Source organism: Pseudonaja textilis, chromosome 2 (genome assembly GCF_049901715.1).
Source record: "Pseudonaja textilis isolate UNSWEBS1 chromosome 2, rPseTex1.2, whole genome shotgun sequence".
Taxonomy (NCBI): domain Eukaryota; kingdom Metazoa; phylum Chordata; class Lepidosauria; order Squamata; family Elapidae; genus Pseudonaja; species Pseudonaja textilis.
In genome coordinates, this window is record NC_141991.1 from 220,241,408 (window position 1) to 220,267,977 (window position 26,570).

General features: G+C 35.7%; 1 long non-coding RNA gene across 1 annotated transcript in view; it reads right to left on the reverse strand.

Annotated features, from left to right (window-relative positions):
- Positions 1-1,583: 1,583 nt before the first annotated feature.
- LOC148127377 (uncharacterized) overlaps positions 1,584-26,570 on the reverse strand; it is an 83,285-nt gene continuing 58,298 nt past the window's right edge. The window contains exon 3 of the long non-coding RNA XR_015742275.1: positions 1,584-1,644. This is a non-coding gene — a long non-coding RNA (uncharacterized LOC148127377). The remainder of the gene's footprint in view (positions 1,645-26,570) is intronic.

Genomic DNA, 26,570 nt, shown 5'->3' on the forward strand with positions numbered 1-26,570 from the left:
GGTCTTATCCTGGAGATTTCAGTGAATCTTTAGAAAGTCATGTTGACTGACTTAGATTGCAATCCAATCACGCTTTATCTGGGAGTAGCTGCAGCTGAACTCAGTGAGACTAGGACATGCTCTGCAGCAAAACAAAATCTTACTATGATGATGCTCACTGCTCTCCCAATGATAAGCCACATGTTATGACATGACATCATTTTTACAGTCACTTCACTTTAATTTTGTCAAAGAACCCATTCTATCCATTGTGGCCAATGTGTTCTTTTAATATGTTTTTAGGAAATTGCTAGGTAGTGGTTTAAGCTGAATGAATATTGAAAAGGAAGAGGAAAAGAATTATATGTGAATTGTATGTACATACACAGCTGCATACACAAACGCATACTTATTAGAGGTGGTTAGTACAATTGATTTAAGCATTGCCAGTTAGCTGGGCGTATAGGAGATTAAACCTAAGTCTTTATCATTGTCCAACATTGGCAGACCTGTCAAAATGAACTGCTTACCTTTTATTATCTAGCAAATACATATACTGAATGATTTGTGTACATGTTAATATGCATAAAAATAATACACTTAGAACCCTAGTTTTTATTTTGACATTCTTTTTTATTTCTCTGAAAGAAAACACAAGGATGGCAAAGGACATTTTTAAAACAGAAGAGAATGAAAATGTTTTATGCTGTGTAACAATCTGTATAAACAACATCAAAGATATCTAAATTCCAACATATATAAAATGTGTGTAGGATTATGAGCTCTAAGGAAATGGATAGATCTTTGTAAGGATAGCCTCCCACATGAAACCATGATCACGATGGAGTAAGACATGCTATGGTTTCACTTTCATTCATCCCAACACTGCCTTTGAGTCCCTGTCAGTTTCTGTACCCTTCAACAAAAAAATGATTGACAGATTGTTTCAGGCTGAGGCATGGGGGACCAACTGCTGTTGTTAGTCAAATGTTACTATTAATTCAATGTAGAGAGGTGAATGGGAGAAAGGATAATAGAATTTCGTTCATGTTGTGCAGCATTTCTGGTCATACAAATGGCCTTCTGAAAAGTGACATACTTCCTAAGACTACTATTATTCTTCACAGGGAATAAATTGCATTCTTTCAGAGGTTTCTCTTCTTTCATCAGCACCAAGGAAGAAGGTAGCATTGAAGAAAGTAACTTTCATTATTTTTCGATACCAACACCATGTTCATTTAATTTTCTGAACTTTGTACTGAATTTATTTATCTGAATTCAGAATCTTAAATTTTGCTCATTTGTATCATAGTGGACATTCTATATTTGTATTTGTTTCCTTCCCAAAATGGCAGTTATACAAACATTAAATGGGTTTTCTGTATAAGTCAAATGCAGAAGAATATTACGCAGGATCAGATACAAATATAATTGCAAAATAGTACATGTATATGATGCTTTACTAATTTGTTATTAATTAACTTTCTCCTAGAAAAACCTCAAGTCAAATATTTTAAACAACATCACAAGTGTCCAATCAACACTCAAACCAATGTAAAAACATTAAAACAATAAAAATTGAAATTAATTTTTAAAGTCTTAACACTTTTTCTACTCACCATGGTTGGCTGCCAATTACAGCTGCATAGACAACACATTCCACAGCTGAAAGCAATAGAGGAGGTATTTAATAAGGAATGTATAGGGAATGGGATCAAGAAAAGCAAGATGATGGCTGTGACTATGACATCAAAATTCTACTCCCATTTACATGTGTTCTATTCTTGTCGAAATAGATTTTCCCATACCTAATTATTGCATGAGTGCCATTGTGCATATTGCATGAAATTCCTTATTTGAAAAGTACAGAAACTTCAAATAGAGTTAATATGGATACACAGTGTAATCTTTTTAATATACATTCTCATATTTCTGGAATCATACTCCATTCCTCTTCATCCTGTCTCCCAATTTTTAAAGCAGAATCATAGGTTAAACTTTAAAAGGAATAATTTGAAATCTGCTGATATGATGAATTTTTAAAATAATTGTGTTACTGAGCATGTGGTTTCTAATCAAAGGCTGGGTTAATAGATATACAGATGTGATTTTCATTGCCTTATAGATAAATATTAGCCAATAGTTGCTGCCTTCCAATATAAGTTACAGTTAAACAAGTTTGAATTTATACTTTTTTCATATGACGATAGAAAGGCAGTTAGGAGACAGGCTTCAGATTAGCTATATGACAACTCTAGGTATTTTTTAGCAATAGAATCCCATCTAGTTTTTACAGAAAAAAAAGAATCCAAGGCTCATTTAACAGAAATATATGAATTTATGATTCTGCCTCGAGTGTATGTATGTGTCTCTGTGTATGTACATTTTAACATCTTTCTACTATATTGCCAACAAAGTCTTCAAATTAGTATTTGTTTTAAAATAATCTCATTTAGGAACTAAAAGGATGTAGTAGGGCCAGATTAAAGCTATCCAGTGGCATGTTTAAGATGGGGGGGGAGGCATACAAATATTTTAAATAAAAATATAGACCAACTTATGTCTAAACACAGCCCAATAATGATGTCCATCAATTATAAGCAAAACTGTCACATCATGAAATGGAAATAAATGTGATAACTGACTTTCAAATAAAATTTTTACATTTTAGTTACTTATCGTGCCAATGAAAACTTTTTTTTAACAATTCAGATTAAATTTGACACAATAAAGAAGGAGCATTACAAAACTTTTACTGAAGAAGAGTGTGGCATGGAAAGAGTTAAGGATGTGATAGCTATGGGTGGGGGAACTCTGTAGTGTCCCCCCTTTCTTGGTGCCCTAAGTATATGCTTAGTTTGTTTATTGGGACCTTGAAGCTATATTAAACTGATCTGAGAGGCATCAGAAACAATCCTTAATTCCAAACCTTGCAAAACATTGCGCTCATTAAATAACTGTATAGAGAATCTACAAAGTCCTGTAGAACAGCCAGAGCAGATATAACAGCAATAGTTCCTTATTTTTAAGCATAAAACTGGAATAATCTCATGGAAAAAATGTTGCAAATGTTTAAGTCTCAAACTCAGGCTGATCCCAGTATCAATAGACTTTCTATAATAAAGAAACAGAGGTATATTAAAGAAGTATATTCTACCATCATAACTATGTTGGTTATAATCAGTGCTCCTCTGTTACTTTTCCTATGTGGTTGGATCAGAGGTGGTATTCAGCAGGTTCAGACCAGTTCTGGAGAACCAGTAGCAGAAATTTTGAGCAGTTCGGAGAACCGGTAAATACCACCTCTGACTGGAGATTTTACAGTATCCTTCTCCTGCCACATCCACCAAGCTACGCCCACAGAATCAGTAGTAAAAATAAATAAATCCCACTACTGGTTTGGATGAATTTTGTCTGCATGGACTTACTGGGTATGGATCTAGGTTTGCCTTTGTTAGCAAAATATTATAATTTCCAAGATGTCTTTTTTAAAAAAAAAATGTTCTGGCATTCACAAAACTACCTGGGTGCCATGTATCATACTATATCAAACACGAAGATCTAGAAAAAAAAATCTCATTGACTTTAATGGGATTTGTCTGTAAAGCATTTGTGAAGGATTTGCCTTGATCCATAGATTTGTAAAATTAGATTCACTTTATTACTTTATTAAATTAGATTTTAGTTATATGCATTGCCACTTTTAGTTAAATGTATTATTATTATACACACTATACAAATAAAGAATTGGGAAGGATATATTCTAAGATGTTTATAATATTTTAATGCTTCTTACATATCACCTCATAAATACTAGGGTTGTTTCCTATACATAGGAATATGATTAAAATGTAGTAATATAGTTTTTTTTCCTACTTGTCTGAAATAGTTGCACTAGTTCATCTGACAGCGTAGAAGACTTTTAGGAGAAGAGCCTCTTTATTACATATTGGCACTCTGTATATGCTGAATGTGGTATGGAACTAGGGCATTTTCCCTGGTCACACATAGAACATCTACTTAATTAATGCCTAAAGAGCATTTGTGTCTGCAAAAATGAAGAAAAAATTTCAGGAAATGGCAAGTGAAAGAAAGATAAGGAAAAGAATATTATCTTGTGGTCAATATTCTAGAAGTTTCCAGTCACAATGCTTTGGTAGAAATTTATTATCCTTTACCTGAAGAATTAACCTATCCAAAAAGAATGGTCACTTTTTCTAAAAATTCAAGATTACTTTTGTTGGAAGAAATAGCCTTCTGGGTTCAGTTCCAAGTGGGGAAAAAAGAAACATGGTGACTGTTTGGAAAGATGGTTTAATGGTGGACAGGATCACATGCCTTGGACATCCTGGGTGGAAGAAAAAGGACAGAAATGCTGAGAGTTCCTTGGTTTTATGCCCTCTGTTGGGATTTGAATTTGAGCTTGTATTCTGATTGGTTGTCAGACTCCCATGGGGCCATGCAGGGGCAACTCTGTAGGCTGTCCTGAGTCCCGGGCTTGGTTGAACCTTGCTGGATGATGATGGGTGGATGAAAGGGCTTTGGGCAATTCCTATTGTAGCTCTACCTGGAGTAGATCTTTGTTATATAAAATAGACAGGCCTAGGTCAAAGTAATGGCCCATTAGCAAAGGTGGGGGGCTGAGTTTCTGCCTCTTTGATTTTGTACTTTTCTTTTTAGGGGAAATATTCTGCCTTTTTAGTCTATCCTAAAATATTTCATTTTCCTAGGAGAGGAGTAGGTTTTAACTTCCAACATTTTTTTAAAAAAAGACTAGTCAAAACCTTTTGTTCTTACCTTTCTGTGTTAATATAGGGTTCTGAGTACCTGCTTTGCAGTATCTATAATGACAACATATATTGTCATTAAAAAACACAAATAGTTACCTCTTGAAAAACAAAGAAGAAAAAAGCACCTTTTTTGACCTGGATGATGACCTGGATGATCGAGACTCTCCATAGACACAAATAAGATGAAGATTCAACACTCAAAATCATTATGTGTAGTAGTATCTGTCTGAATGAATATGGTAGAGGAGATTCTTACTGGGAGTCAATTTGGTGTTGAGGCTAAAGCATGGGCTAGAAACTGGGAGACCATGAAGTCTAATCTCACCTTAGGTACAAAGGAGGATGGATGGTCTTGGGCCAGTCCTTCTCCCTCAGTCCTAGATGGAAAGGCAATGGCAACCCCTTCTTAAATCTTGCTAAAAACCTTGCAGAAACTAATTCAACACTTACTTGAAGGCATATACACACACACAAATATAAATTTTTTATCAAGTTGGCAAGTCTGCCTGCAACTGTAATTGTATTCATAACTGACTTTAAAAGAATATAACTTTTTAAATCTTACATCTCTAAAACTCTGGTTTTGTCCATTTCATTGTTTTTGTGATATGTTGGGATTTCATCAGTTCAAAGATTAAAATAAAATAAAATATATACCAATTTGTTTATTGTAAAATACAGGAATTTTGATTTTTCACTTTCCAAAACTCACTATTAGACTTAGGGTCTGAGTTGGTTGAAGCTTTCTCAGATTTGGCTTAATCTGTTTCCAGAATCATTGAATTGAGCACGTTGTGGCAAGGATATCCCCCTAGCAGTTAGACAAAGCAAGAGAGCCATGATGGTGGGAAAAGAGGCAAGCTTATAGAGACCAATTCCGAACAGGCTGGCACCAGAATCAAATAATCCATATGAGGATAACCAGCTGGCCCTTTACACAAGCATCTGTATTATAATGTCTGTTTTATTTCATTTCTTATTGTTAGAGGAATAGAACACTCAATTAAAAAAAAAACCAATAATGTTGAGCATATCCACTGTATATTTTAATGGAGGTGCTTTATCTCATTCTAACTTGATCCATAAAAATTAACCAAAATAAAATGGCAAAGGAATCAAAGTTGCATGCAGAATTCAAATATCCTTAAATAGCAATGCATTAAAAAATTCTTAGAATGAAAAAAAATCACATGATAACAGTTGGGGGAAAAAGGAATTTATTATGCAGTGTCTATATAAACAGAACAGTATCAGTAGCATAGGGAAATAAATTATTCTGCTCACTTTCCCAGGATGTAATATCTCTTCTGAGCATATGTAAATTTGCTTTAAGAGGTTTAAAAAGGAGTTTCTTAAAATATACTCCAAACTATAACAGATTTGTCATTCATGCACTGCTGAGCTTAGAAGCTTAATTTTACTTTTTTTGCTATTATTTTAAATCAAGGCACTTATCTAAAAGATCAAAACAGCTTTTAAATGGACATTTTTGTGATAGAGAAAATGATAATATGTGTAGAAATATGGTAATTTTTCTACAGTGAGAGAGATACTGATAAAGAACTGATAGGTATGCTCTGAGCATACATTTACTACAGGCTAAATTAATCCTCTCTGTAATCTAAATATCAGCATCCAGCCTACAGAAAAAAATCAATTTGTCTCTATCAGCCTACACTGGGAATCAGCAACAAAGATACCACTTTCTTGGTTTCTAACTGGAAAATCAAACTAAACAATGAAATAAATCTAAATAGATCCAGCATCCCAGGCCTGCAAGTGAATCCCACTCTCAACTATCAAAACTAAAACATATATATCTCACTACCACCATCTAGGCCCCTACATAGGTGTTAAGAGAAAAGGGCTGGTAAAGGTGCTTGGGTTAACAAATGCTATATTTCCTGAGTATTCTTTGACTGATGCATAGTTTATATGTCAAACGTCAGATCTCTGTATTCTCTCAGGAAGGAGGAAATTTGCATACATTCAAATAAACCAGATTGGAGATAAACTATTTTGAAACAGAATTGGGCTGCTATTTTTTTTTAAAAAAAATCAGCTGCTGCATTTTTAAAAATCATCTAAACCATAATGATAATAATAAAAAATATTGTTGATACTATAGAAAATCTGGTTATTTCCGCCAGAAACATAGGAGTGTGCACTAAGTGAAGCCTAGGAAAGGAAGAGCTATCAAAAAGCCTGGTGAATCACAGATTACTGGATGCCAGTTCAAAGAATTTGCATGCAGAGAAATCCCAGGGCAGTGCTTTCATGCCATCTAGTGGAAGCAGGCAAGATCTTTTGCAAAGTCCTTAAAAGCTCCCTTATCAGGGAGCCGAGTCAGCATTCAGGGAGCTCTTTAAATTTATTACATGAAGCACATAGCACAAGCTATCACATGTTCATGTTTGTTTGAGTGCATTCATAAAAACCACAATATGGTCAAAGCTTTAACACTATTATGTTCCTCAGTAATGCAGTAGAGATTATATTGGTTATATTGGATAGGATAGGATATAGACCCAGTATAGTCCTTTCTTCCTCTGCTTTGGATACTATTTCTATAGGTTTCCTTAAAGCTTAAATAGAGTAGTTACTAACAAATGTTTTATTTCAAGATGATGATGATGTTATCCATTCTATTTCTTTGAGTTTTTCTGTGTTCTGACTGGTGTCAGCTTTCATGGGGTTTTCTTCTGACAAATCGAACAAATCATAAATTTTACAAACCACTGGAATTGGGTCTACTAAAATCCAATTGATTTTTTCACTGGATTTCAAGTTTATTTAATTATCTATTATATTTGAGCCACTTGTCTATTAGAATCTCTAATCTCTCCTCTTTGGAAGGCTAGGATGCCCATCACTTCTGTGAAGCTATCTTCAATGGGCGTATGAGTTCTCACCTGATCTTCAAAGGGAAATGAAATCTAAATTTTGTCCTAAGAAATTGAAAGTGTCCTCAAAGCCTGACCCAGGACACCCTTCTCTACTTTAATCATGGTTCCTAATATGCTGAACAACCCTACATTTATTTTCTTAATACTCATTAGGTTTGATGAAGGATAATTTCTTCTCAAATGTCTTTCAAAGAGAAATTCTTATGAGTTTTATTTATTTCTTTGGCAATGGAACAAGTGGGGTAAGTGTAACTGTCCTGTTTTTCCATCTATAAAAATTGTTTTGTGGTGTGTAGCTCTTGGGAATCTTACCCTTGCGTTAGATCACAAAAGAAAATGTACAAAATGAACTTGCTTATTAAGGATAGGCCATAAAGGCTTCAGTAACATGGGAACTAGAAAAGAACAGTAATAGCATCATCTCTGAACTCTATAAGGTACATTAAAAAACACCATCAAGTTCAAAATAAATACTCAGGCATTCTTTGAATAAGTCAGGAAAATGGAAGCATCTTTCATTAAGGAAAAACATTTGAGCAATGTAGATTTTAATACAGAATTGGGGACAGCAAGATCTTGGGAGGGGGGGAGTTTCAAAACAAACAGGTTGGTGAATGTCAAAATAAAATCTATGTATCACCCTAAGACAAGCCTGCCCCTTTTGAACTGTCATGTGAGGTTGGCATATGTACAAAAGGGGTAGCTACTATATCACAATGTTCTGCCTGCCATCTTGCCAATTTTCCCTGTACCCTCCAGAGACTGCAGGTTACTAGCAATTTACACATATCTTCCTGGATCCTTGTGAATTCCTCTCAAACAGCTTCCATGAAGCTAACATATATGTCAAGGCAATGGGTTTTGGAAATCATGTATGTGCAGTGTTGATTATTGTGATAGTTATAATAATCAGGTTTTGGTCCAGTGAAAAGTGGCAGTGCACCAAACACAGCACACTGAACTCAATCCACATTTGGATAATGTTAAACACTAGAATTTAATCTGATTTATAATTTTTAGCTTTGTTTAGCTTAAAGCATATGGTCAATGTATCTGAGAATTCTAAACCATTATGTTGGAAGTAATTCCAGTGGAATTTATTCATTGAATAATAGCTTTGATTAATTAATGTATCTTGCTGCATTAGGGGTATCCTGATAGAAATATATCAGTACTACATTATACATACTGCTTCAGGATAGTGACAAAAGCATATTAATTAGCCTGATCATAGCACACAACCCTAATTAAACATGCAGGGTTGCTCAGAGAGACATTACACAAACAATGCAGGGTAAATATATGACATGTTACTAGAATGCTACACAAACAGGCACTCATGTCATTTCCATAATATACCAACTCACATAGATGCTTTGCTTTTGATTTCAATTACTCATTGTATTTGAGGAATATGTACAATTGATATATATGTTTTCTTAAGTTTTTGCGAGTACTTACATGTATGGCATTCAGCTTTGTTTGGGTATTTTCCCACGTCACTATAGTTGTGCTTTTAAAGTTGCAGCAACATTTCGGCAGAATCTCATCTGCCATCATTAGGCTTCTGAATTGTCCACTCACAGACGAACACAATACAGAAGCCTGATGATGGCAGAGGAGATTCTGCCAAAACATTGCAAAAATGACAAATTGACAAATGACAAATTGCTGGTCTGCAGCAATTTTGGCAATGGAAGCTATTCCAAATTTGGGAAATGCAAAAAGTAGCACTGTTGTAAGACATGCACATTTGCATGACAGTTATGTAACTTCTGAAAGGGACACGGTGGCTCAGTGGCTAAGACGCTGAGCTTGTCGATCAGAAAGTCGACAGTTCGGCAGTTCGAATCCCTAGCACCCGGGTAATGGAGTGAGCTCCCATTACTTGTCTCAGCTTCTGCCAACCTAGCAGTTCAAAAGCATGTAAAAATGCAAGTGGAAAAATAGGGACCACTTTGGTGGGAAGGTAACAGCATTCCATATGCCTTTAGTGTTTCAGCATGCTGGCCACATGACCACAGAGATTTCTTCAGACAGAGCTGGCTCTTTGACTTTGTAACAGAGATGAGCACTGTCCCCTTGAGCCGGAAACGACTAGCACGTATGTGCGAGGGGAACTTTTACCTTTTTATGTAGCTCCTTCCTTCCTTCCTTCCTTCCTTCCTTCCTTCCTTCCTTCCTTCCTTCCTTCCTTCCTTCCTTCCTTCCTTCCTTCCTTCCTTCCTTCCTTCCTTCCTTCCTTCCTTCCTTTCTCCCTCCCTCCCTCCCTTCCCTTCCCCTCCCCTCATTACTTCCCTATCATCATAATCATGATTAGCATTTGTCTCTGGTTTTATTAAAAAATATATGAATCTATTATATAAGCCCCCCACCCCCCTTCTACCCGATACCTGGCAAATGCCTTCTGGACAAGTTTCCCCTTCACTGCTACTCTGTGCAAGAAAAAAAAGCTTCTATTCATATGAATGTACACTAGATTGATTTCCACCCAAGCCAAGACCTTCATTAGTTCACATGGAAATCCTTCTGCATATTTATAAACATAAAGTTATTTCTTATGAAGATGTCTACATTGATTGGAGGAGCATGGGAAGGAGGGCAAGGCTTGTCTGGCATAGAAACACACTTTGTACTCCAGGTCTGATAATATCTGAGCATGACTTTCATTTGTACTGGATTCTCATCCAGAAGAATCAATAGGAAAAGCTGGATAGCTGAATAACCACCCAATTAACTTTTTTAATATGTAAGTATTTTTCCTGCCATTTTCAGTGCCAATTTGGGCACAGCAGAACTATCAATTTTTCTTTTAAATGTCTCCCCTTTATAGAAAATACTGCTTGCCAATATTATGTAATATGCATATTATATGAAACTATTTGTTACCTAGAACCTCCAAATAATAAAGAGGATTACATTTTATGAATCTAAACTATTTAAGTTAATTGGAAAATTCCTATTATTTAAAAATGTACTTTAAAAATGTATTTTCATGCATTCATTTATTTAAATACTATTTCTCTTCATAAAAGAAACCAGAAGGGTTTATAACAGTGACATCCCAGCTTTAACAAAACAACTGTGAAGATTTGATTGTTTGTATTTCTGTGTCAGAAGGTAGCATTGTTACTATTAAAAGCCTAGCATCTTTCTGCTTTCTTACATTATGATAAAAATGTTCTCGCACATAGCAATCAACAACTATATTTATCATTAGAAAAGCAGATGCTCCTCTGTGTAAAAGTATAACAGAACACATAAAGTCAGTACAAAGAAGGAAAATGGAGGAAGTATTCGTCATTTTAATGTCCCAAAGGTTCTTTTTCAAAACACAACTGGATTTTTTTCTCCCCTTGAAGACATTTGCTTCTCATCCAAGAAGCTTGTTCAAGTCTGAGTGAATGGTGGAGGATGGAATGGTGGGGGATGGATGGATCCTTCCATCCTCCACCATTCAGTTAGAACTAAAGAAGCTTCCTGGATGAGAAGTAAAATGTCTTCAAGGAAAAACAAAGTCCAATTGCTTTTTGAAAAAGAATCTTTGGGGCAACCATGATCAGGATGACTGAGAATCTCTATAGACTTTCTAATGTCATAAATCTTGTGTCAGCTTTGGAAGCCATATTCCACGCTGCCACATAGCCTGAGAAAGTGTGAGAGGGGTGATTTCAATTAAGTAGCTCTAAGTAGACAAAATAAAATTCTTTTGTTAGTTCAAGGTCATTCAATATGGTGCAGGATGAAATAAGGATCTTACTTTTGGACGGATCGTGATTGGGCCATGTGATGTGATGATGACCAACAGGGATGGATTTGTAGTTGGAAATTGTGGAAAGCCCAAAAACTTTTAGATTTGGGATTCCACAGATGTGCCAGGTGCTATTCAAATAAAGGTATGTTTGAGATATGTTTGTCTCGGAGTTACTGATTGGAATGGAGGTTTGCTGGAACACTGACATTTGGTATAGTTGTTGAAATATTGACTAGGATTGATTTATCTGTTTTTCTAAAAGACATAGTATGACTGCCCATCTTATGTTCCATAAACCTGAACAGTTCACAAATAGCAGTAAAAAACATCAAATACCATAAAAGAACAACAAAAATTCTCAGAACCTCAAAGGCAACACTTCCCCACAAGTCAGCATTCAACTTCACTGAGCTTCCACTGCAATGCTTGCAGGAAGAACCAGCTCTTCAAGGCCTTATGGAAGGCTAGGAAAGTAGGGTCTTAACCGATCTCAGGAGGAATGGGATTCCGCAGGGCAGGGAGTGCTATGGAAAAAGTACACCTACTGCATCCTACTAGATAACATTTAAGGGAAGAAAACTAGATCTTTCTGGATCAGGAAGACCAAGCTTAAAATCTACCTTTATTCATGGAAAGTCCCTGGGTCACTCTGGATTCATAATTCTCTCTCAAGCCACCTATGTTATAAGGTTATTCCTTGTCATAGGAACAGAAAGTGGATGATAAAATTAGTGGAGAACCACAAGGTAGAGGGCTTTGAAATCCTGTAGAAAATAGAATAAACCAAACCAATCAAACCACACCATGGTGTGATTAACAATTAATCACACTGAATAAGTGATATGGGGAAAGAAGGAAGAGAAAGAGAAATACAAGAAATACAAGGCTAATTCAGTTGTCTTGCAGCAGCTGCTTTCCATCAGACTACTAAATTTGAAATATCTCCTTCCAGGTAATCATTATACTTATAACCAAAAAGCAATAATTTCCCCCTCTTCTCATTTCCAATTAGAATAGCATGGGGGCAAGTTAGGAAACATTTACATTTCTCCCACAGGGGAAATGTGGTTGTTGTTATTGTCATCATTCATCAACATTGGAACAGAATGCTTGTGATTTTAACTGGCCGTCTTCATAATAAAAATTATTTTTTCTTTTGAAGTTGAATAATCTATAAATTGGCTGCACAGCATTTGTGTGTTCCAGGCTAAATGTGCAGGGTTTCACTGCCATCTTCCTGTAGAGGCTTCTTGTGGGGTGGGGTGGGGGGTCACAAAGGCTTCCCAAATACTTCTAGGAAACAGGTAGCAGATGACAAAGGTTGCTACTAAACAAGGAAATCTTTTTAAAATATCAAAAGTAGTGTGGGAGAATGGTTGTGGAATTGTGTTTTTAAGTTAAAGAGAAAAGACTTTTAAAAAAAAAACAATTTCATAACCATTGTCCAAGACTACCGAGACATTGACTTATTCAAATAGCCTTTAGGAAGAAAGCTGGCTGGGGAACAGGGTACAGGTTCTAGCAGTCTTAAACACAAAGATTACTTAAAAAAGAAAACAAACATAGATTATTTGTCTTTTCACAATGTTACTAAGCCTTGACATAAGAGTAAGGCTGTGAGTCCTATTATCTCTAGCCCAATTTAGGTTTTTCCCCCCCTTTCTTTCTTATTTTCAGGAACATAAAGCACACACAGAGAAGCATATACAGTATATTTTATACAAAGCTGATCAGATATGGAAATACATCGTATCAATGTAATGTAATGAAAGACAGCTTGTAATGGAGGTTAAAAACTGGAAGACCAGACCATGACTTTTAATTCAGCCTTAGGCACAAAGCCACCTGGGTGACTTTGAGCCAGTCCTGTCCTTCTATCTCAGTCCTAGGAAGGATGCAATAGCAAGCTTATCTGAAAATTGCAAGAACTTGTCCAGGCAATCACCAGTATTCATACTGACTTGAAGGCAAGGGGTGGATGGATGCATGAATGGGTATTATATGGCAAAAAAGTGTGTCAGAAGATATATATACTGTCAGCTTCTCCTAAGATTATCAGGAAGATATGCCAACCTATGCCTACAATCAAAGGAAAGTACAATCCCTCTTTTTCTGTTGCTTCTTTCTTTAAGACATAGAGTAATTTTGGAATCCTGGCACATCAGAACCATTGCAAAATCAGCATAATTTGTCATTAAATCCTACTGATAGTTGCAAGAAAGATACTTATGATCAAATTAAATATTTAGAAAAAGAAAATACAGAGCAGTCTTCCTATAACTATTTTAGATGTGCTTGTGTATTCTGTTGTTTCAGACATTCTCTTTATGAGAAAGGTTAACTGTTCAAATGCAAAACTATTTATCTAATCCTTTCTTTGACGTACTATTTCTCTAACTGCAAAGCGATTTTGACATGAGATTATTGCAGTATGTGTAGAAATGGTGGGGAACAGGCTAATTAGTGATTTCTAACTGTGGTTTGCTTTATTGATCTTTAAGTTACTAAACAATAACTTCATAATCTTCTAAATTTGCATATTACCTTAAATGTTATATATCAGATAAGTATAACTAATACTATCCCCCAAATGATGATTATAACATAAAACATACACTATATTTCCTTTATATTATATTGTTATTACATGTTCTATTTTTTTAAAAAAAGAGAAAAACAAAGGGAAAGATTTCAGTAGCATTATCACCTTTTCAAAGGGTCCTCACTCATCTTAATTTAAAACAAGGTAACAGTAAAATCGCTCTGGTTCCTAATTCAGTCTTTACAGTAAGGCGCTTGTCACAATGTATAGCTTTCTTTCCTTTGATAAGGTCAGTTTGCCAAAAAGAACAAAGTGCACATGAGTAATACATTACTCAACCACTTGTATACATACATCTATTTTTCTTACTAGGTCTCACTATTCAAAAAGGTAAAGACATGGCACCATGATAAAAAGGGTCATTTAAAAGACTACGCAAAAGCTCTGTACTGTGAAGGATTGAATTTTCACTTGAATGCTTACATTTCCTCATTTCTTTCTTTGCAGAAATATTCTTGTTGAATGGCAGACTGCTTAGAAGTTGGGGCTTGTGTGTCACTGACCAGAATCTGTAAAAATGTTTGAGAAAATGGTCTCTGTGGAGAATAACTTGGTGAAGGATGCCACAAACCTGTCTTTAAATGTAACATCTTAAACTACTTTGCAATCTGCCACATCTAAATTTATGTCAGGATGTCCCTTTTTTCTCTTCTTAGTCAAGCCACTGATAGAATACAATATTATTAATATTTTTGGGGAAATAATAAAATATTTGTACTCACCCCTTGTGGATTAATTGAAAAACTATATCTCCAGCTGACTGCAAACTTCCTGGCTTCTCTTACTTCAGTTAAACTCCTATGCAATATGTCTTGACAGCAGTACTCCCATAGGGCAATACCTGGAACAGTGTTACTGTCACTGGCAAAGAAGGAGACTGCCTTTGCAAAATTGTTGAAGAACTTTTTCTTCTCCTACAAAGCACATAGAAAAGGCATATACTCATTCCATCCATCTGCTAGTATGGCAGACAACGTGCCAAGCTGTACTTGTAATTTATTACCAGTTTAAAAATTGTACAGGGAGCAAGAATATAAGTAACAAGAAATAAAGTCTTGAGGACTGGTGGCAACTCTCACTGATATAGTTTTTGGGACTGTAGCAGTTTCTCCTGATGGAACTGACAGTGGAGTAAGATTACCCATTTCTCTTCTAGCTGCCAATACTAAAGGTACTCTCAGGGTTTTCAGACTCCTGGCCTGCGGGCCAGATGCATGACATGCTGGCCACACCCACGCCCTGTTAAGTGAAGGGGGAAATGTCCTAATACATCACATGATGCTGCCATGACATGAATTTGACACTCCTGCTCTAGACAGTGTCCCAAGAATTTCAGGAGAGAAGAAGAGGAGAAAGCCCTGGAAAGTTACTAAATTACTTGGAGGCTGCATAATATTGAATTTCACACAATAACATTTTCTCGGAAAAAAGAAATAGTACATATGATAAAGGACCTGGAAACATAAGCCAGAAAAATTAATAGTTTATTTCAGCCACCCACCTTATCAAGCAAAACCTTTTTCAAGTCAGTCTTGACAAGTGATGAACTTGTGTGCACCATATATAGTGGTTTGTCATTGCCTTCTTCCAGGATACTTCTTTCCAGAGTAGCCCATGAAGCCCTCCATTGATCTTCATCCAATTACTAGCTAGGCTCAATTTGTTGAGACACTTATGTAAATAAGCTAAAAGAACCCAACCAGTCAAAAATGGCAAATATTACTTGGATTCAAAATAATATTAAAGCCTAAGAGCAATGTATACTCTCATAACACAGAACACATTTTTCTAAACATCTAAACACCAGATCTAAACAAGTTCCCTTCTGTTGCTAAGAAACATACATACAGGACCTCTAATTAGCTCTGCCTGAGTGACTCCTACTACTATGTATTTTAAGTTTCAGAGATGAAATTAATCCTTTACATCTTTTTGCTTTTTTGTGATTTTCTGCCTTTTCTATTTCAATTTCCCAAAGTAGCTTAGTTTGTTTTACAAAAATAATACAACACAGTTCCACATGATTTTTGTTTTGTTTTGTTTTAGGTTTTAATTGGGTGGATCTTTCTGCTTCATAATTCCACTACTGTAGAAAGTTAAGTAAGTACTCAGAGGTTACTTGCTTTTTATGGAATAAAGGAGTGCCTTCCTCTTTTCCTTTAAATTATGCATCAAAGTATATATGAAACATGTTCACGTCAGGGACAACACTTAGCCTTTTAATGACATGTTTGAAGCAATACTAAAAAAAACCTAGGGAGAACTGGGAGAAAGATAGAAATGAAATCAGGATAAACATTAAATGTTGCTTATTAAATACACTAAGGATTTTTCCTTTATATTTTTAATGATTTCCTGTTTCTATTATTTAAAAATTACAATCTATTGGCAACTTTTGGAAAACTCTGGATTTCTCATTTACAGTTTACAGTATATGTGGTTCTGCTATAATTTCCATTTTCTTGTTCTTTTTTTTTTTAAAAAAAAAGCTCTTTTTTTCTTTTTCCTTTTGCAAAGCCTGTTATTTAGTATATTTTGTCCTATAAACTGCACAGCACACAGCTCAGGGGAGGGAAGAAATACAGTTAAAATTTAGCACAGGTGAATGTGACATTGCATGAGAGCACTAATTTCCATTACCTGCTGGTTTCTTTTGCATGAAAAATATTTGCTGATGAATATGATTTCTGAGATGGGATTAAATATACTTCATGTGATCAAACTCGCACACAAGAGGCTGGAAATATAATTCATCTACACTGGCATGGGGAGGAAGGGAAAAGACATTTTGATTTGACTTTTGATTTGAGAATAGAGATGTTATAAATGCACAAGATATCATTTTCACCTTTAAAATGATGGAGGTACAGAATGACAGTGTTAGCAAAATATAGTTAATTGGTGAAAGTAAATCAATTTAAATCCAACTAAAATGAATGGGATAAGACCATCATAGCATTTAATGTTTACATGAAATTGCTAGGAGGTGTCATCCGTTGATTTGGGGTGAGTGATTCTTAATATGCTGAAGATACTCAATTAGATATCACCATCCTAAGCTAGGAAGGTTTTTATTTTGTGTCTAGAAGCTATGATGACCTGGTTGGGACAAAACAAATATAAACAAAAATATAGATGTACTATATGTAGGTAAACAATCTGGCCATTTCTTGGTTCCCAAGTCCTATCTCAGAATGAGTAACACTTCATCTGAGCAGGAAGATTTACAATTTAGAGATTTCTGGACTTACGACCAGAACAAGTGGAGCAGCATTGGTCATGGCAGTTGTGCTTTTTTTTTTAAAAAAAAAAAATCAAGAATCCATTATTAAATGATCCATGGCTTTATCACCACTATATTAGGCCTCAGTAATATACTCTACATGGGATTGTCTTTATGATGATCTAAAAAAATGCAGTGGGCCCAGAATGTGTCAGTTTCATCTGAAGTGCTTTCCAAAAGGCTTCTAAGTCCAATTCAAATCTAATCACAATGATGTCCCAGGGCTTAAGGCAGTGATGGTGAACTTTTTAGAAACTGAGTGCCCAAACTGCAAATCAAAACCCACTTATTTATCACAAAGTGCCAACACGACAATTTAACCTGAATACTGAGGTATTAGTTAGAAAAAACAACTCATACATTAATATCATCTATCAGATGATTTGTTCTAGAAAGGATGATATTTCCTCAATTTCCCTTCAGGAAACTCTTTTCTTTCAGTTTCACTAAGTTTGGCAACACTTTTGTGGTTGGTGTCAAAGTGCTGTCTGATACTTGATGTGCGACACACAACCTTTTCATTACACAGAATACACAACACTTTCCAATTGTGTTCAATCACTTAAAATGACTTTGTCCAGGCCTCTTGGAATGATCTTCCACTATCTGTTTTTGCCTTTTTTGCTCTACTAATTTTTAGGTGTTCAAGACTTGGAATCTACAAAAACACAAAATTAAAAAAAAATGAAGCACAAATCTATCCCTATAGCAAAAACAGCTAACACTATTAATTAACACTAAAGACATGGATATTCCCTGAATCAACAATCTATGGCAGTGATTCTCAGCTGGGGGTTCCTTTTGAATTTGCTGACCATTAGCACAAGGGAACAATGTTCCACTGACCACCAGCTTTGGCCTGCTCTGAAAAAGGCATCTGAGTGCATTTCCTACCTTTGATTCACCTCTGCTGTACATGCATTGGACCTACTTCTTGGGGAATTTGCATAAATAAGATGAAGTGGAGGTGTAAGCAACAAGGCAGGGTTAGCAGTAGGTACAGGGTTAGTGCTTCAAAGCCCACACTATGGCCTGAGCGCTCTGCTCCCCTCCAGCTCCCCTCCAGCTATGCCATGCTGTGAGGTATGCTCCCCTCCATTTGTCTTGATGCAAATGCTCTCAGCATACATAAAAGAAAAGATATATTCATCAAGAGTCAAGGTACAACATAAGGTACATACACGTAATAATAGTCATAGGGTACAATGGTATGCAGTGCTATATAGCGTCATTTTTAGGGTAGGAGTTGAAACAGTTTATGTCCAAGATATGAGGGGTCTATAAATATTTTCACAGCCCTCTTTTTGACTCGTACAGTATACTGGTCCTTGATTGAAGGCAGGTTGGTAGTAATTGTTTTTTCTGCAGTCCTAATTATGCTCTGAAGTCTGTGTCTGTCCTGTTGGGTTGCAGAACCAAACCAGACAGTTATAGAGGTGCAGATGATAGACTCAATAATTCCTCTGTAGAATTGTATCAGCAGCTTTCTGAGTTGGTGCAGAAAGAACATTCTTTGTTGTGATTTTTTGATGACGTTTTTGATGTTAGATGTCTATTTTAGGTCATGTGATCTGGTAGAACCTATAAATTTTAATGTACAATATGTATCAACATAGACATATGCATTCTTATTTAAGTTTTTTTTACTACCTTACCTCAACATGCATCCATTGGTTATATTACTATTCTTCAGAACAAGTTTATAATCCTCATTCAAAGAAAGACTTGATTGATCTTTCGTATTACCTTTAAAAATATATATTTCCAAAAGAAAGAAAAGAAACTTTTAATAGTTATAGCTGAGCAAGAGAAGGTCTAAAGTCTTAACACAATTGGACCATTTCAGGGTTTTTTCAACCAGAATCCTATATTTTGCTAGGTTTGATTCCTAGAAGAAATAATTGTAGCTTGTATTATATACTGCTCTTAGTTCTTGCTAATCTTGCATTTTATTAGATTTTATTACATTCTGTCACCTCTTTTATTAAAGCAGGATGAACCAAGTACCAGAACTAGGGAAGGTCAAAGCAACTTTGTGAAATTATGGAAAAGTAGAGAAATAACAGTGTTCCTTCTTATTTGTTCTTAAGACCAGAATTTCTGCAACATTATTTTTGAATGTAATTAATTCAGATGTGTCATGTCAGGACTACAAACCTCTGTTTATTTGGCTCAACAGCATAGCTGAATGACCAAAAGGAACAAAATTCATTATTATTTTCCACATAAAAATGTGGCTTCCTATCATTAAAGGATTTTTCCTCACCTCTTATTCTATGGGTGCATGAAAACAAGTCAAATATATTTCTCTGCTAGCATAAAATATTTTTGAAAACGGAGGTAACAGGGGCCACTGTGAAATCTACTCATGGTCGATTGTAGCATCAATTGTACAAAAGCATATGAGCTTTTGTACAATCATTTGTGAAACAGCATCTCCACCTTGGGAGCCAATCATGGGCTCACATAAGAATGATAGTTGACTCGAATCACTGAAAATAAATTAATAGAACAAAGAGGTGCTCAGTAATTCCCAAACATCTTGCAGTTTTGCTCTCCAAAATGTCCCCTGCAGGGTTGAAGATTTTGGTTTATCTCACAAAATCAGAATCAGAATAGAGCTGGACAGGACCTTGGAGGTCTTCTAGTCCAACCTCCTGCTCAAGCAGGAGACCATTTTAGACAAGTGTACCATTTTAGACAAGTGATTGTCTAGTCTCTTCTTCAAAATCTCCAGTGATGATAGGCAAGCTATCTCACAGGTTAATTGTTCTCACTATTGTTTCTCCTTAATTCCAGGATATTCCTCTCCTTGATTAGTTTCCATCCATTGCTTTTTTTGTCTTGCCTTCTGGTTCTTTGGAAAATATGTTGACTCCCCTCCTTTTTGTGGCAGCCCCTCAAATACGGAAATACTGCTATCATGTTACCCCTTCTCCTTCTTCTCACTAGACTAGACATATCCAGTTCCTGCAACCATTCTTCATATGTTTTAATCTCCAGGCTCTTAATCGTCTTAGTTGTTCTTCCCTGCATTTTTTCCAAAGTCTCAACATCTTTTTTGTAATGTGGTGATCAATATTGAATGCAGCATTCCAGGTGAGGTCTTATTAAAGTTTTATAAAGTGGAACTAATACTTTGTGTGATTTTGATTCTATGCCTGTTTATGCAAACAAGGATTGTATTAGCTTTATTGGCTGCTGCCACAACTATCGGGATTCACCCTTTATACTGCATTCATGAACGTACTGAAGATGTGGCTGAAAGAGAATTTATTTTCAAGTCAACATGTATCGGATTATATTGCTAAGGATTGAGTGAATCAGCCAAGTAGCTGAATTCTATGATATCCCTAAATAACATCAGAAAAATAACTAAAACATAATAAAACTATTAGTATTGTTTAATAGACAATATAGTGACATTGAATGTAGAGATAATGCCTTTAGATACTTACTGTATAAGCTTATGTGATGGCTATTATTTTCTAATACCAATATTGATGTATGAAATATACTGTTAAATTGGACAATCCAACGTTTTCCTTTGAATTGAAATGAAAGGCAACTTTAAGCTAGATCTTTAGTTCCTGGAAGACAGTCAAAGTATTGAAAAGGCTAAAGAACAGGAGATACTGGTCAGAAGAGCCATGGGTTTCCACTAAAGACAATAAGAAAAGTGTTTTTTTTTAAAATGGAAGAGTTCTAATAAGAGTGTCCTTGTAAGTGGAATTAGCAATTTGTTTATTATACAATCATTTTCCTGAGATTTTTTTTTGGAAAAAATAACTCGATCCTTTTTTTAAAGTGTCAGAATGAATATGTGAAAGAATGTGAAGGAAATTCCTGTTTTACTTTAGCAAATATCATTGGGCTAAAGAAAAAGTATTTTTTTTAAAAAAATCATTTATGCTACCACTGATTGCACCTGTTTTAAGGGTGATTTTAAAAAAGTATTAATTATTTTCATACCGAGAAAATACAGCAGTTAGTGCAGTAAATCAATTTATATTTATATTTATCCAGAAAGGAGTCCAGCTGAGTTTAATGCCCTTATTTCCCATTAAATTTTGGCCTACTTACCTTTGTCTCCAATTTCTTTGCTATCCCTCGCTGCAATTTCATGTTCTCCTCTCTCATTTTATTACACTGCAAAAATGAATAGATTTCCCATCCTTTTCTTATTTTTTAAAACAATCTTGATGCTAATGTATGTACATTGTCTTGTTGGCTTCAGCAATATCACTCTTGTGATTTGCTTCTTGGTCATGGGGATATCTATTTATTCATGGGAGCTGGTGCTTTTCTAAGGAATGTGTCATTACAGGCTCAAAGCAAACTGTTTACAGTTATTGCCCGTTGTTCTCGTTGCTGGATTCTTCTTTAGCCTCAAAGTCCTAGGGTCCAATTATCCTGTCACTTACATGTTTGGAAACCTAAGCCTCTGAAATAGCACACAGTGTGTACTTTGTTTCATTCATGTCATTGTCTTCTAAAATATGTCGTTCATATTTCTAAATGGGGCACTCTTGATTCATTAGTCATATTCTTTTTGATTATTGTTTGCATTTCAGTTATATTTAGATGCCGTAATCCAGATGAAAGGCTTGTCTGGCACTGCAAAATGAACATATATGCCTAACAGAGCACTTAACACTGCTGTGATCTGACTTCCAAATGAAGCAAGGGAAGATTTGAAGATTACCAGGCAGTTCACCAAACACTTAGAAAACACTTACAACAGTATTACTGTATTCTAATTACCTTTGCAAACTGTGTGCTCCAAAGTTGTTGAAGTACCAATGTACAGACTACTAATTAGAGGTTATATGTCTTGAGGGCTGTGCCTTTGTCAAACCTGACTTGAAAAAAACCTTGAGAAGTATGACATGTATATATGAGGAATATGCATAATGCATTTTAAGCATTATTGGAATTTGTGTGAAAGATCTTTGAGTATAAAGATTGGGTGGGTCTCAAAGGGTTTTGTGAATGGGAGGTGTCTTTTTGGTTGGAAACAGGTAAAGTAAGGCTATTGCTGCAAACAAACAATACTGTTCTTAAAATGCTCTGTGTATTAATCAGATGTTAATATGTGAATTGAGGAAACTAAGGAAGATAGATTACAAAGTATATCAATGAAAAGCCAATGCCTATCACTTTTCAGTAAGCTATATCTGCTAATCTAATTTTTAGACAAAAATATTGATGTCTACTTATAATCTAGTAAAAAGAAGTATCAGGGGAGACATGGTAGCAGTATTTCAATATTTGAAGAGCTGTCACAAAGAAGAAGGGGTCAACCTATTTTCAAAGCATCTGAAGGCAAAACAAGAAACAATGGATCAAAACTAATCAAAGAGAGTTTCAACATAGAACAAAGTAGAAAATTCCTAACAGTGAGAACAATTAACCAGTGGAATGGCTTGCCTTCAGAAGTTGTGGTGTTCCATCACTGGAGGCTTTTAAGAAGAGACTGGGCAGCCACCTGTCTGAAATGGTATAGGATCTTCTGCTTGAACAAGAAGAAGACCTCCAAAATCCCTTACAACTCTGATATTCTTTGTTCTAATCAACATTAAAAATAACAGGTTATAAGTTACCTGTAGATTAAGCGCTCTGCATTTAAATTAACTACATTTGACTAACTGCAGAAAAACTGCAGAAAAAACAATTACTACCAACCTGCCTTCCATTGAGGACCTGTACACTGCATGAGTAAAAAAGAGGGCTGTGAAAATATTTACAGATCCCTCGCATCCTGAACATAAACTGTTTCAACTCCTACTCTCAAAACGATGCTATAGAGCACTGCACACCAGAACAACTAAACACAAGAACAGATTTTTCCTGAATGTCATCACTCTGCTAAACAAATAGTTTCCTCAAACTGTCCAACTATTTACAAAGTCTGCATTACTATTACTATTAATCTTCTCACTACTCCTCACCCATCCCCTCCCACTCGTGACTGTATGACTGTAACTTTGTTGCTTATATCCTTACGATTTATATGGACTGTTCCTAGTATGATTTGATCTCTTACTGTACGCTATGATTATTATTAAGTGTTGTACCTTATGATTCTTGACTCTTGTTGGATGTATTTTTTCTTTTATGTACACTGAGAGCATATGCACCAAGACAAATTCCTTGTTTGTCCAATCACACTTGGCCAATAAAGAATTCTATTCTATTCTATTCTATTCTATTCTATTCTATTCTGTTCTGTTCTGTTCTGTTCTGTTCTGTTCTGTTCTGTTCTGTTCTGTTCTATTCTATTCTATTCTTCTATAAAATATGTAGTCATCTAAGCACATACATGACTCTTTATCATCATTACAATCTTATGAGGTAGATCAGGCAGAGACGGACACAAGTGACCAGTAGGCTTTGTTGTTGTGGCATGATTTAAAGCATGTCTCCCTTTTTTTCATCTGGCCTACTAATAGGTGTACCACCATGAAATAGCTTTTCAATAATTCCCACTGATTTCGATAGAAATGAAATGAGCTTAATTTAGGTTGGAACCAATGAAGACAAAATTGTTCAGGCAATACTTTTAATTAAAATGTGTATTAATGTATGAGAAATCCAATTTAGTCACAATGGGAGCATAGTTAGAAAGAACAAGGGCAGCCATTTTCATATGAGGCAAAATCCCAAGAACATCTTATTATTGTGAAAAATAGCAGCCATAATAGAAGTAAATATCTGTTAGTCTTTTAGCATTCTGAGCATAGCCACCAAGGGTTCTGGAAGGACTTTCAAACCTTGTTGTGTCTTTTTACCTTTACCAAATTAAATCTAAAATGATCCTCCCATAACTTACAAGGTCTACGTAATTGGGAAATTAGAGCAGATTATTTCAAATTTACACCAAATCTAAACTTGTGTTAAATTTTTGCTCCTTGTCCTAAACCATGCTTTCTAAGAAATCTCCTATCATCTACAAGCAGATGATCCATCAGTTTTTGACTATGGATTCTAGATGTTAACATATGTAAGAGAGTGATGGGTTAGGAAAGACCGATTTGTGATTTCAAATGTAATTCTGCCCATGTATAAAGCATAACATAGATGTTGCAGATTCCACAAACATGTCACTAGAAATGAACGCTACTCTAAAATCTGCCTTGCAATTTCTACAAAGGATTCTTTCTGGAATGGGGGGAGGATCTGTTTTGCTGCCTTGTTCTTAAGGTTCTGGAAAATATATTTCCAATATCTTTTTGAGTTTGCTTTGTTGAAGCTGGAGGGGATATCATTGTTGTTGTTTACTGCAGGGTGATAATAATCCATCACCCTGAAACTTCCTGGATTCTTCACACTTGCCGGTCTCCAAAAGGATAATTATGATTATCTTCTCTTGGAATTTAATAGACTTATGGGAGATCACAGAGGTTTTCAGACATCTGTTGAGAGGATTCAACTAAGAGAGAGATTGGATATTCACCACAAAAACCATACCCTTCGCCCCTTTATAATTACACAAGTGTAAGAAATTTCTCTCCACTCCAAAGAATGTTACCAGAATTCCTGTTTAGAACAAAGATAAAAGCATGATAAAGATTGATTTTGATTTTCTATATTTCCATACTGAAGTTAGAAATCACCATGAATTTCACTCTCCTATTTCCAAGGGAACTTATATTCTTAAATAAGCACTGCTGCTGTAGTGTTGCACAGTTATCTTTGCTATTCAGAGTGAAAACAAAATAATCTGATATTATGTTCCATATATCGCTGTGCATAAAAATGAAAGCACACACAGTTTTTTATCAGCAAAAACTGAAATAAACTGTGGCAGAAAATGAGTGTCAACAGCACACCATCTTCTTGTTAAATGAATATAACCTAATAAACCACTTTGGCAAAAATTCATTAGCTTTTTACTTTGCTTCAAATTTACTTCCTAAAAAGTTTACTTAAGGAGGTTGACATAGTGGACAATTAGTGATGCTTATTGATATTACAGCAAACAGCTGGTTTTAGAAAATGCAGTTACAGTCACAATTATTCATAAGTTGCACTGACATCCTTTAGCTATATTGCTTGAAAGTTTGAAAAGAATATTTGAGCAGTCTCTGGTGGTCTTGGTTAGGAAATATGAGAGTCATAGTCCAATTCATCCAAATTCATCATTTATGCTTTATAATCATTAAGCCAGAATTTTCAAGACTTCTGATGTAGTGTTATAAAGCTTTGTATTATATCCTGATTAATAACTTATCTCTACTGCAAACAACAAAACAAACTACAGAAGTCAGTCTATGGTTTGTTTGTCATGAAATGAAAATTGAGATCCTAACCCTAACCAGCATAGTTTTTATTTTGGCTTATTGAAAGGCACCAGCTGTGAATTACTAGTGTACACATCATAATGAACCCAATCAACATAGAAAAAAATTCTACAGCTTCCTTAGCTACTCTATTCCAATGACCCTTAACCATTGCACTTTAGCAGCCTGGCTGGAGCGGGAGAGGGGAACTAGGCCACATGAGCGGTGGGCTGGGGTTCACGTGTATGCAGGGCTTGACTTGCATGAGCAGTGGGCTGGAACACACACACACAATGTACTGGTCTACCATGCACACAAGTCAATCTGTGTGCATATGTGTGTGCACAGGCCTGCCGCTTGTGCAGCCTGATTCTGGATGCTGTCATGATATAGTCCAGGGGTTGGGGACCCTTGCTTTACTCATAGAAAAAGTAAACCAGCAGTACTACTATCTTATTTCATCATATCCAGTGGTGGGACTCAAATAATTTAACAACCGATTTACCCAGGGTCAGGTTGGCCACTGTGGGAGGCATGGTCCATTCTTGTCCTCCATCTCTGCCACACATGCAGGATAAGTCTTCTCAATGGCTAACTTGAACCTTGGTGAACTGCTTGTTCAATTACCCACCCTTTATCAAAGGGGAATCCTGGGTGCTGCTCTGCAATAGAGAAATGGGCAATGGAGCAGCTGGCATGAGGGAAGGAGGAGGAACAGGGAGAAGAAAGAGGGAAAGTGGCGTACTCCTTTCCTCCCTGCTCCATTATCCGTTTCTCCATTGCAGCGCAGTCTAGAGCCTAGGATCCACTTTGATAGCGGGGTGGGTGAGTAATTTAACAACCGGATCACCTGAACCAGTGTAAACTGGATGATTCCACCACTGCTTATATCTATGTCAATGTTTCCAGAATCTTTGCATATAGGATTGCATTGCCTTGTTATTGACTGAAATAGTGTTTACGAAAGTATGTTT